A 14122-nucleotide genomic window follows, 5' to 3' on the forward strand; every position below is an offset into this window, starting at 1 on the left:
TCAATCAGTGCGAATATACTATTCACTCACCACTGAGCCATCCCTCTAGAGTTATCAAAAGATTATTGTTCCCCTATGACTGAAGCCATAGTTGATCCTTAGTTTTATTCAATTCAAGATTCATAATCGATATCCAATCTACAAGCACATGATAACTTAGTATCATATCATCTTTCTTCATTTTCAATCTTTATTGAGAAATACCTTTTGTTATACCCCAAATCTTGGGTTAAGAGTTTTAGGCTAACTCAAAAGAGAGTGTATGATGACCCATCAACCTTGTAAGAAGAATTGACCCAAGTTGTGTGGTTTGGTCTTGGATTAAGCCTAAATGATGATAAAATAGCTTTTATTTTTAAGTTATGAATAAAGTTGAGGGACCAAGGGAGTAAATGTACCATTTAGGAATTCAAAGGCTGAATTTCCTTAATGAATGGTGATGTCGTTTGGTGATGTAAACGACATGAGAAGGGGAAAAGCTTATTAATTTTCATTTCTCTTAGTTTCTCTTGTGTCTTGAGGAAACGAGCAAATATTAGTGCCTTGTAAGTCTCATTTAAAATTCTAAAGGTAAGAATCATAATCTACTCCACCAAAGCTTCGAATCAAGTATAACTTCTCCCTGTTTTAACCATGGAAGCCATATAAGGGGTTTTTGTGGGGATAGGAAAGCTTCATATCCCAACTCATTTTTGGTAGATTTAATCTCTAGGAAACATTTTTAACTTCCTCCTAAGTTCCTAAATGAGTTAGTAACTCATTTTTCTTATTGTTGATTAGTGAAAGAGATTGGGGAGAGCTCTAAAACCAAGGGCAAAGAGAAGCTAACTATTGGTTGAGACTTGGTCTATTCCAGTAGCTAGGGATTTAAGGTAACACATTCACAACTCCTTCATACCATTTTTGAGTCATTAGAATGCATTTAGCTAGTGGGTATTGAGTTCATGAAGCATGTATGAACATTCATGGTAAATCTTGGTTGAAGGTGTTAATCAACATGTTTATTAACTTATCATGATCCCTACTACCATATATAAGACTTAATTAATACTTGGGACCTCATAGAGTCTTTTGAGAAAGTTGGGAAGTTATTTTCATGCCTAAAAAGGGTATTTCTAGTCTCGAGTATTAGTATTTCATGAACAATATCGATATTGTTCTTCAGATAGCCTAAAAATAAAGAGTTTTTAGATTGGGTATTGATACTTGTTCATCGGTTATCAATATCGTTAGTATAATATCAATACTCAAGGGGGAGTATCGATACCCATTTTGGATTTCAGATTCCAGTAGCTAATTTTGGTATCGGTACTCATGTGAGTATCGATACTAAGGGTAGAGTATCGATACCACAAGTAAAAGTATCGATACTAAGTCATTTTTTAAAATATTGAAGCAAAATTTGGTATTGATACTCGAGATAGTATAGATACCCCAAATCAGAAGTATCGATACTCTAATTAAGGGTATCGATATTACCCATTCTTCATAGTTTCCTTTAGTCGTTTAGTATTGATACTCAAGGGTGAGTATCAATACTTATGGCTGAGTACCGATGCTAAAGGACTCAACATTGATACCATCGTACACCCTTGGGTAAGAAACCCCAGGGATCAAAGAGTATAATTAAGGGACCCAATAACACCAGAACACCATAAAATAAAAATACAAGTGAGAACAGTAACAAATGCAGTATAACTAGAAACAATAGTTGTAACACCCCCAACCCGTATCTGACCTGGATCCGAGTCTGATGTGTCACATTGACTTTTCAAACATTTTCCTTTATAAAATGACAAAAAGGTAAGTTCACAATTCGAGAAAGTGAATGATTTTCATTAGCCAAAACATTTGATCTTACAAAACATATCAGAGCTTATACAATTGTAAATCTTTAGACTACATGCCAACTATACTCTATATAACATAATACATATACTCAACTACAATTCCGATCTGATCTATGGTAAGGAGAATCTGGCCTGTCTTGCTCCTCATCGCTTCGCTTCTCGCTTTCCGGAACCTACGTGTGAAACACTCACACGCTAAGTCTATGACTTAGTGAGACATATAAAACATATAATATAAACTATAACTTCTAGTAATGCATGAATCATTAATACTATTATAACACACATCTTCATGTCCACTTCATAAAATAAATACATACATTCATACACAACATTATATCATCACATATGAGTTTTACTAATTCATATTCTTATAATCATTTAATTTATACTACTTAGCTTATATCACATTCACTATCTTTATTTAAGTCGTTACTTACATTATTCCTAATCATATAATTTTGATCACGATCCTACATATCATATCTATTTCTATATTTATTTAACATTTTACCCATAAATTCACGTTACATATTCTATATCATATTCTGACATACTAGTTTCTTATATTCTCTTAATTCATTCCTCACCTAATCTTCATTTCATAAACATACATTTGATAAACATACATTTGCATAACTTATTGTTATTTGATTCCCCTGATATTCTCATACGATTTCTTAGATTCTTATACTAAATTTCATATCCCTTACTAATATAGCAAGATTAGTTCACAATTCTATTTTAAACGTATACACCTTCCTACACAACTTATCTAATATACTCTTATACTTATTTATATACCTATTTCATAGTTAATTTACTATCTACTTTATCTCGATTCTCATTAATCATATAGTCCACCACTTCATTACCTATGTATATATGTATAGCGTTCAATAGATTTCTCATGTAATTACTTATAACATATCATATAATTATATTATATTCACTTACATTTCAATATATCATACCAACATATTTCACATAGAACCTATAACATATGCAATAAATGAAACTCATACATTCATATCCAAATGTCCAATCACATATAACAATCATATTAAGTTTATGTATAATTTTTCTTTATTGGCCCATGTACACTTTGGAAAACTAAAGATATGTGAGTTCATTGAGGTTGTGCACTGATGCTATCACCATAACTTGAATAAATTCCCACTAGGGGCACTGTATATTTGTCCCGAATGACCACTTCTTAAGAACCATATACATATTACAATGGACCAAATAAGTGTACCGAAATATCACATATATGTTCCACAAAATTACATATATGTCCCGAAGGACCATGTAGAACCCTCGACTATTGGCATGCCAACTATACCTCTAGCTCTCATGACACGTAACATGGGCATCATTATTATGTTTACCATATATTCACATAACCATATCACATAGACATATATTCTTATAGTTTCTTATCATATCAAATAGCTTATCCGTTGTAATCTTGCAATCATATCACTTTATAATCTCATAGATCATATTCACATGGCTTATCTCATATACATATGTTCACATACTTTATGGTCACACTATTTATATCCTTTTCACACATAGTCACCTAGGTCCACATTATTTAGCTTACTTCATATTTCATACAATTCATTACCACATAATTGATATCTTAATCACATAACAATAACATACATTCACACAGATCATACTACATACACAATAATATATCACAAATATGCTCATATCAATAACATGCTTATATGTATGCTAATATGGGAAATAGACTTGTCACAAGTCTTATTTCCATTCATCATAATATACTAACTAATACGCACTCACCTGGCTGACTTGTCAATATCGATCTTGTAACAGCCTCAATGTCGGGTTAGTGACTAAATTGTAAAACTTTAGAATTTGGTAATTAAAGCAGAATAATTGAATAGTATTGTAATTTGGTATAGGGTTAAATTGCAAAGAAGAAAGAATATAATGATCTTTTGCAAGGGAAAATAATTAAAGAAGAGATATTTATATTAACTCCACGTGGAAGAGAAGAAAGAAAAACAAGGTTCCAGAGTTCTCTTCTTCTCTTCTTTCTCCACACGTGAAGAAGGCAAAACAAAGGTGATATTTTTTTTAAAAGCTAATGGTTTGCTGAAATTTAAGTCTGGTTTTGATCCTTAGATGCTAATTAAGCTTATGGAAAGCTTAATTTGTTTTAAAGTAACAAGATGAAGACGTTATAAGAGATTAAAGAAAATGGGTTTTTAAATGAATTTATGGAAAAGAGTTGATAAGTTGAATTTGAAGATAAATTTGACTTGTCATCATGCTAATTAAGGAATATGAAGTGTTAGAATTGTATTTAGAACATATTGAAATTTGAGTATGATTCTTGAATCACATATGAGGGATAGGATTTTGAGATTAAAGATGATTTTCATGGATATAAGTTGGTTTAAGTAATGATGGTTGGGTTTAATGATATGATAGAGGTTTAAATAGAAGAATTGAGTGAATAATTGATAATTTTCGGGCTTAAAATACAAATTCTGGGTTGTGTGCATCGATTGGAGTAGGGTCAATGAGACACTATTTGGAGTCTCAAATGTAGCTTTCATATTTTGTCTCACATTTCTTTGTTTACTATATTCTTCCTGGTGGTAAATCGTAACCTTCTCTTTCACAATACTCGAAGAGATCGCAACTTCTTTATCTCCAATAGCAATATCGCTCGCCATCATGTTCTCAAGTGACATTTCGACCCCTTTGAGTTTTTTTATAGAATTTCATACCTTGAACCATAGCTTTGACCACCCTTCTACTTCAGAGCCTCTTAATTTTCACTTTTATGACCCACATTGTTCCTCTTTTCCTCATTGGTTACTTGCATCCATGGTTCATATGGGTTGTCCTCGGTAACGCTAGCTTGGTTGTCTTTGGTTTCAATAGAAGTAGTACTAGCACTTACACCACAATGTTCACGAGTGTGACCATACTTCCCACATGCATAACAAATCACATGAAGCCCTTCATAGTCCACAACTTGGTGTTGTCCATCAACTATGATTCTAAAAATTAGAGATTTGTCTTGGTTCACGATGATAGCAAGTCTCGTAAAGCGTCCTCGTTTCCTATCTTCAGTGTTATAATCAATACGGACCACCTCTCGAATAATACATGCAATGTATCTAAAAAGGCTCTTTGTATAGTATCAATAAGATAATCTTGGAAGCAGGGCCGGTTCTGACATTTTAAGAGCCCTAGGCCAAGAGGGGATGACAATCAGATAAATGGGGGCCTACACTTAGTTTCCTTTCCCATCATTATAATGGGGCCCATTGGATCACCATATTTTCGAATTTTTTAATAAAAAATGATGTTTAAAAATATTTTTTAATTATCGGGGCTCACTAAATTACCATATTTTCAAGTGTTTGAAATAAAAAAAATACGTTTAAAAATATTTTTTAATTATTAAACTTAACAATATTTTTAAAAATGGGCCCCTTCAAGCTTGGGGCCCTAGGCGGTCGCACCCCTGGCCTATGCTCAGGGCCAGCCCTGCTTGGAAGACATACCCAAGTGATAATTTTCGTCGCTTAATTTACCATGTAGAGAAAGATCTGCCCCATGGTTGGATAGTAAGATAACTTCCATAGATAACCTAAGGCCCTGCTAATAAAACATTGTTGTAATCTTCGTCAATGGCAAAACGAACAAGATAATACTCATTGTCAAGATCAATTAAATTGATTTCACCCCGTGGGTTCCAAAGAGATTTGATTCTATTCACGAGGGCTTTGTAACCAATTGTTTTTCCCAACAACCTAGCAATCAATGTGTTAGCAAGTTTTGCATCAATAGTATCGTGGACATGTCCTGAAAAACTGATTTTGGGGCGAAGATCATCCGTGTCAACGGTGACGTCTTCCGGGTTGACTTCTAGATCCAAATCGTTAATTAAGGTTTCATGATTAGTTTGCAGGGTTTCACCATGTCACAAAAATGATGGCATGCCAAGTTTGGTCCATGTCGAGGTAGGGATATTTCCCTGTTGCAAGCTAGCCTTCATAACCCTAATACCTTTTCCATCACTGGCTCCTCAACTCAATAGGGATCGCAGGATTCAAATTGGCCAACTGATTTAATTCAATTCCAGGGCAGTCCTCAATCGACGAGCCAGCAGTCAGCGTTGTTATCGAGGAACAAATCTGTTCATCCCCATTCAATAACGCAATATTTCGAGTTTTCTTTATGGCTTTCTCGGTGCCCTCTATAAGGGGAGATCCCGGGCGTTCCAGCACGAGCAAAGGTTCCATCACTATTCCTTCCTCCGGCGGCCTTCCTCCGGCGGCCTTCCTCGATGGTTACCTGACGACCCCAATCCACTATCATGCGTTGACATTACGGTAGGGTTTTAAGACGTTTCTTCCTTGTTTCTTTATGTTGTGTACATATTGATGATAGAAAATGAAAGATAATCTATTGGTTGATTTCATTAATAAAATGTTTAAATGATATTGACTATAACAATGTCAATTAAATTAAAATTTAATTTATAATTATTAGATAACTTTTAGCTGGCACATTCAATTCAAATTCAAACTATCAAATTGAACAAGTTACTTGATGCATACTTCAATAATGCCATGACGATGAAAAGCAAATAATAAATATAGAATTGCAAGAGTGTCATTACTTTCTCTGCTTTCCCAAATCTCAGCATCCTTGTCAAAACGTACATGAAAATATTATCAACTCCCCATAATTTTTCCTTTCTTTTATCTCATATAAAAACATTAAACCTTTTTTCCATGATCAATTGATCATCTTGTTTACGCCATGAATAGCAAAGTCAACCTTAAGTTTCTCTTTTTTAAATGCTATTAGTATTAATTTAATAATACGATAGATTATCTAAATGATTATCCAACTTCTAAAATACTATTAATTTAATCACTATCGTTAGAAAAAAATAAAACTTTTATTTTAATCTCAATTTTTAAATCTGTAATGATATCAGATTCTATGTCACCTCTAACAAAACGATAATACGTGTTATCATCTAACTAATCATATATATATATATATACATAGAAATCCCACACCCAATCACTACACCATAGTGAGCCTTTTGTTGTCTAATTAAGAATATTTTTTTACGTTAATTTGAGGTTGAAATTAATTATATTTATTATAACTGATATTATAAATAATTATAACACAAATTAGTAGTAAATATATTAATATATATTAAGTAATATCATATATTAATTAATTTTATAAAAATATAAATCCATTTTATTTAATTTTATAACATTAATATATTACATATATTTATAATATAAATTATAAAATTAATTAATTAATTATATAAAAATAAATTATTTAACCTTAAAAGTTTTATTCATAATTATTAATTACAATAGGAAAATACTTCACTTTGGTGTTGTGTTTAAGAGACTTTGGTTTGAATCTTAAATTGATATTCTTTTCATTTTATGATAATTTACATGGTGATGTGGGATAATTTTTTTATTATTCTGAGATGAATATAAGACAATATTTGTTTGACATATTTTTCAAACATTTGACAATGAATGTTCATACACCCCTGTAAACATCGTTTTCAAACCAAAAACCTTAAGAGATAACAACAATCTCTTAACTATTGAGGTCGTTTAATTCATGGATGACATATGTTAATTGTCTTTATTGATATCATTTTGTGATTTGTTAAATATAACACATGCCATCGTCTTATTAGATGTGGTATGTTGAGTTAAAGGGATTAAAAAATCATAATTAAAACAAATGTTTCTTAACGAACGTGACTAAATTGATAACACCAAAAAAATGGATAACTCAAGTGCAATTATTTTGGTTTAGATGACTACATTGATAGTATCGTAAATTTAGGTGACCATTTAAATAGTTTACCCATAAGAATAAGTTAAAAGCCCAGAATATGAGATGGACCTAACCAGTAACCACCAACCATAGGGTACATGCAAAATAATTGCCCTTTTTCTTTAATGAAATACAAACCGTACAGTGTCTCACCGCATTTAATAAATGAAATACATTTGGGACCACATGGGTGCAAGCGAAGTTTACGAGATTTGTTGACGGTAAGAGGATGGGCTGTTCACTTTAATAGAATGGAACCACAGCTCGTAAAATATGGTGGTTAGAGGTAACTCGAGAAACATGTATAACTAATGAGAGAGCTTTGGCTATGCAAGAAGAAGAAAATTCTTTAATTTCCCATTATGATTCTCATATATTTCTGATCAAATTTTTTTCTAATTATTGATAATACACGCATATTTTGTAGATATAATTATCAAATTCAAAATCTTTAAAAAGAACAATACCCCTTTTAATCACTAAATTCATTTGATGTAAGTTTGAATTGTATTTTAAGGCATCACACGAGTAATTCAACATTGTGATAGATTTATAAAAATTATCTTAAAGATTATAGAGTCTAAGGTTATTTTGTCATGGATGATTAGAATCATAAAGGGATTATTTACATCGGATCTACTAACTCTAATTTGTTAGTACTTATCATGATCTATTATATTTTAAGAACATTATTTTATTAGTGTGAAATGATTATAAAATAATATTTATTTAGAATTTTTTTAGTTAATTGATAATGAATGTAGACAAATCTTGCACTCATTTATTCAAACTCAAAACTTCAAAAAAGAAGAATATTCCATTTTATCATTGAAGCCGGTCAATAAATTTTAAGAACAGATTTTTCGCAATATATTTTTTAAATTAAAGGCTTATATCATAAATAACTGCCTAAAGTATATTATCTTTTTCATTTAAGTATCTAAAGTATTTTTTTGTCAAAATAAGAACATAATATTTTTTTCAAAATAAATACCTAAAGTATTTAATCATTTTCATCTAAGTTTTAAAAAAGTTGCCAAGTAGTATTAATTAAAGAATAATTAGGTATTTAGATGAAAAAAATGAACACTTTAAGTTTTTATTTTGACCAAAAAATAATTTAAATATTTAATTTGATAAAAATATAAATTTAAGTACTTATTTTGAAATTGAAAAAAAAATACTTTAGGTAATTAGATGAAAAAATATATACTTTTGATATAGTTATTTGTTATGATTCGGAGGTCTTTCACAGAAGCTGTTCTCAACCTGGCGTTGGGGACAGTCTATTATCCTACCTCCCCTTATCTCATTACATATGAAAATAAGGGTAACTAATTTTATGTAAGCCTAAACTAAATTAAACTTTTTCTTTCTAACATCACTAAGCTAACCAAATTAAGATTTCATTAATGAAAAAAAAGGCATCATCCCCCATTTTACATCACAGGTGAAGGTGGTGGAGTAGTTTGATTATAATACACAGCGTAAACACCAGAAAATGAGAAAACGTGAGCTCATCAAATATTCCACTAATCTAATCAAAAAAAGAGAGGTTGGTCGACAACACCACCGAATTCCCAACGAACAGTCAAAGGACATGCCACTCTCATCATCAAAAATATAGGTAACAGACCCCCTTCTTCTTTGTCTTCTTCCAAAGGCAGACTCTTTGGTTAGCCACAAACCAAAAGGGAAAAAAGGGGTTCTGTTGACGAAAACGGGTAAAGAAAACAAAAGAACACGAGAATTTTACGAGGTTCGGCAATGTGCTTACGTCCTCGGTGCCTAGGCGGCGCTAGAAGTTTTATTCAATGATATTTTAGGTCTAGGTTACATCTCTATTTATAATAGAAAACCCTGATACATAATTACAAAATCAACCTTGTACCGTACCGCAGGGGCACAGCCCCCGCACCCCCAACCCACATAATTCGTAACCCCGCAACGAGACTTTCTTTGTAAGGACAGTTGATGTTCGCTTCGCTCACTCAGCTCCATCTCCTGTCCTCTTTACTGGTATATTTATGAGCCATACCTAACAAATCTCCACCTTGGCGAATATCCTGCCCCTTGGAAACTTCAATGTGGGTTGGGTTACCTTGCTTCTTTAACAACTCGAAACATTCAACAAGTCCAAGCAATGCTTGAACTTGTCTGTCGTAACTAGCTTGGTGAACATATCAGCGGCATTCTCATCAGTATGTACATTCTGAAACAAAACCTCTCCAGATGCAACCAACTCTCTAATCTTGTGGAACCTTACATCAATATGTTTAGTTCTAGCACGATACACCTGATTCTTAGCCAAGTGAATAGCACTTTGATTATCACAAAGCAACTGAACTCCACCTTGTTGAACACCCAACTCCTTCACTAAACAAGTAAGCCATAAAGCTTCTTTTGCAGCTTCAGCCGCTGCCATGTACTCAGCTTCAGTTGTAGATAGAGCCACAACAGATTGAACAGTAGACTTCTAACAAATAGGCCCTCCACCAAGAGTAAAGACATACCCTGTTGTAGATCTTCTATTATCCAAGTCACATGTATAGTCTGAATCCACATATCCTACAACCAAAGGATTATCCCGCTGACTCCCAAAAACAATTCCATGTCCCACAGTACCCTTTATGTACCGAAAGATCCACTTGACTGCTTCCCAATGTTGCTTACCAGGTTTAGACATGTACTTACAAACTTGACTAACAACATGAGCTAAATCAGGACGAGTACATACCATCGCATACATCAAGCAGCCAACAACATTAGAATACGGAACCTTTGCCATATCTTTAGCTTCCTTATCTGTCTTAGGGCACTGTTTTGATGAGAGCTTAAAGTGATTCGCCAATGGAGTGCTAACTGGTTTCGCGCTGCTCATCGCAAACCTTTCTAGCATTTTCTCAACATAACCCCGTTGAGATAGCCGCAGTTTCCTTGAGTCTCTGTCCCTGCAAATTTCCATTCCAAGAATTTTCTTTGCAGCACCTAAATCTTTCATATCAAATTCCTGACGCAATAAAGTTTTCAAACCGATAACATTATCCATGTTCTTCGCAGCAATCAACATATCATCAACATACAGTAATAGAAAAATAAAAGAACCATCATCAAGGCTCTTAACATAGACACAATATCATCACATCGGTTGTAGCCAATCTTGATCATATAGAGTCAAAACGTTTATACCACTGTCTCGGAGACTGTTTCACCCGAGAAAGATTTCTCATAATCAACTCCTTTCCTGTGAAAAACCCTTTGCTCCAAACACCTGAACTTTCTCCTTCTTTTTCTGTTACTGCTGGTTCTTTATACACCCATTTGCAACCAATCGGCTTCTTACCCTCAGGAAGGGGAACTAACTCCCATGTGCGATTGTGATTCAAAGACTCCATCTCCTCAACCATGGCTGCCATCCACTTGTCGTTTTCCTGACTAGCAACGGCATCATGAAAAGTAACTGGATCATCACTGCTAACAATAAGTGCAAAAGATACCAAGTCTTCAAACCCAATCTGTTCGGAGGCTTTATATTCGTCCGTCTCACCCTGTCTCTGGCGAGACTATAATCCTGTAAATTATCCGTAGTGGAACCACCAGAAGTCGGTTGAGAAGTTTCTGGTTTCTCAACTAGAAACTGCTCGAAATCCACCATTGTCGTGTCTTGCTTCTGCTGCAACATGGACTGTTCATCAAAAACGACATCTCTACTAATCACAACTTTCTTCGCAACTGGATCCCAGAACTTGAATCCTTTGACACCTTTCTTGTAACCCAGAAAAAACACCTTCGATTTTGCATCAAGTTTGGATCTCTCATCATGTACATGCACATAAGCAAGACAACCAAAAATCCGTAAGTTATCAAAACTAACATCATGACCAGTCCATACCTCTTCTGCAACTTTCCCAGCCAGCGATGCCCTTGGCGATCTGTTGATAAGGTAACACGCCATGTTAACAGCCTCAGCCCAGAAGTGTTTGGGAAGCTCCGCTTTCAACCGCAAACATCTGGCTCTTTCATTCAACGACCTGTTCATTCGTTCCGCAACACCATTCTGTTATGGTGTCTTGCGCACTGTAAAATGCCTCTGAATCCCATGCTCCTTACAGAATTGTAGGAACTGTGAATCTGTGTACTCCGTACCATTGTCAGACCGCAAACACTTGATTTTTCGTCCTGTTTGGTTTTCTACCTCAGTTTTCCACAGCTTGAACTTCTCAAAAACTTCAGATTTCTGTTTCAAAAAAATACACCCAAACTTTCCGTGAAAAATCATCAATAAAAGTAACATAGTACCTAGATCCACCCAAAGACGATGTCGTGGAAGGCCCCCATACATCAGAATGCACATAATCAAGAATCCCTTGAGTTGTGTGCTTCACAGTCTTAAAACGGACTTTAGTCTGTTTACCAAGAACACAATACTTGCAAAAAATCGAGCTTACAACTTTTGACACCATGCAACAAGTTTCTCTTGTGTAATTCTGCCATACCACGTTCACTAAGATGAGCAAGGCGCATATGCCACAATTTTGTCGTATCATCACAGGACTCAACAGAGTGAACTCCACCTGCAACGGTACTCCCTAACAATCTGTAGATATTCCCTGCAGTCATCTTGCCTTTCATCACAGTCAATGCTCCTTTAACAATCCGAATGGTTTCCCTATCCTCGTCAGCCTTAGGGATAAAACCATTCTTGTGCAAAGTGCCCAAGGAAATCAAATTCTTCTTCAAGTCTGGGATATGTCGAACACCACTCAACGTCCGAACGGAGCCATCGTGCATCTTAATTCTGACATCACCAATACCAACAATATTTCAACATCGATCATCACCCAAATAAACCGAACCAGAATTAACCGGCCTGTATGTCGAAAAACCATTCCCTATTTGGCGTGATGTGATAAGAACATCCAGAATCAAGAATCCAAGCATCCGTCAATTGTGTCGTTGAAATAGAAAGCATATCACCCTCACTGCAATCAGAATTATCATCCTTGACCACGTTCACAGACTTGGATGAGCCATCACGCTTCTCATCAGTCTGCTTTTTCAACTTCGGACAGTCTCGCTTCATATGTCCCGCCTCCTTGCACTTGTAACAGTGAATCGTCTTCTTATCCCTGGATTTGGATCTGGAATTCCGCTTCCCGGACCCTGCCTTCTCTGGCTTCCTTCCACGATCTCGATTACCCTTGACATATAAGCTATCGGCTTGAGAGCTTTCCCCTGCATTCTGCTTCCGCTGGTTGTGAGCCAACAAGGCTGCAGTAATCTCCTCAACGTTGATAGTCTCTTTCCCATATGTAAGAGTAGTCACCATGTGTTCGTAAGAGGGAGGCAACGAACACAACATAATCATCGCTCTGTCTTCATCCTCAATTTTCACATCAAGCCGAGCCAGATCAGAAACGATTTGATTGAAGACATTCACGTGTTGCGCCAAATCGTGATCGTCCTGCATCTTCAGCCCATACAGCCGCTGCTTCAGATACAGTTTTGTCGTTAAGGATTTGGACATAAACTGACTTTCCAACTTCCTCCAAATTTCGTCTGGAGACGATAGATGCATGACGTGATACATGACCTCGTCCGCCAAGCATAATCGTATGGTTCCTGCCGCTTGCTGCTACAATTATTCCCAATCTTCCTCATCCATCGACGCCGGCTTTGTAGGTCGCAAAGCCTTCAAGATCCCTTGCTGCGCCAATATATCCTTCACCCTCGTTTGCCATAATCCGAAGTTACCCTGACCATCGAATTTCGCGACTTCGAATTTTGCTCCTGACATATGATACCAATTGTTGACGAAAACGGGTAAAGAAAACAAAAGAACACAAGAATTTTACGAGGTTCGGCAATATGCTTACGTCCTCGGTGCCTAGGCGGCGCTAGAAGTTTTATTCAATGATATTTTAGGTCTAGGTTACATCTCTATTTATAATAGAAAACCCTGGTACATAATTACAAAATCAACCCTGTCCGTACCGCGGGGGCGTAGCCCCCGCACCCACATAATTCGTAACCCCGCAACGAGACTTTCTTTGTAAAGACAGTTGATGTTCGCTTCGCTCACTCCACTCCATCTCTTGTCCTCTTTACTGATATATTTATGAGCCATATCTAACAGGTTCAATCAGTGGGGGTAGATGGCAACTACAACAGCCAATCAACAATCTGTCTACAAATTCACCCAAAAATTCAATAAATAATTTTTAAAGGGAGGAGCTTGGGGGTTGTGGCAAGGGCAGGTACCACGTGCAGGGTGTCATTAAAAGGGGCCGTTAAAGGCTCATAAAAGAACCCACCTTTCTTCCGCTACCCCCAAATCTAACTCTCCTCTAACACTTAACTGCTTCAGTTTTCAGAATTTG

Source organism: Hibiscus syriacus, unplaced genomic scaffold (assembly GCF_006381635.1).
Source record: "Hibiscus syriacus cultivar Baekdansim isolate YM2019G1 unplaced genomic scaffold, ASM638163v2 tig00110895_pilon, whole genome shotgun sequence".
Lineage (NCBI taxonomy): Eukaryota > Viridiplantae > Streptophyta > Magnoliopsida > Malvales > Malvaceae > Hibiscus > Hibiscus syriacus.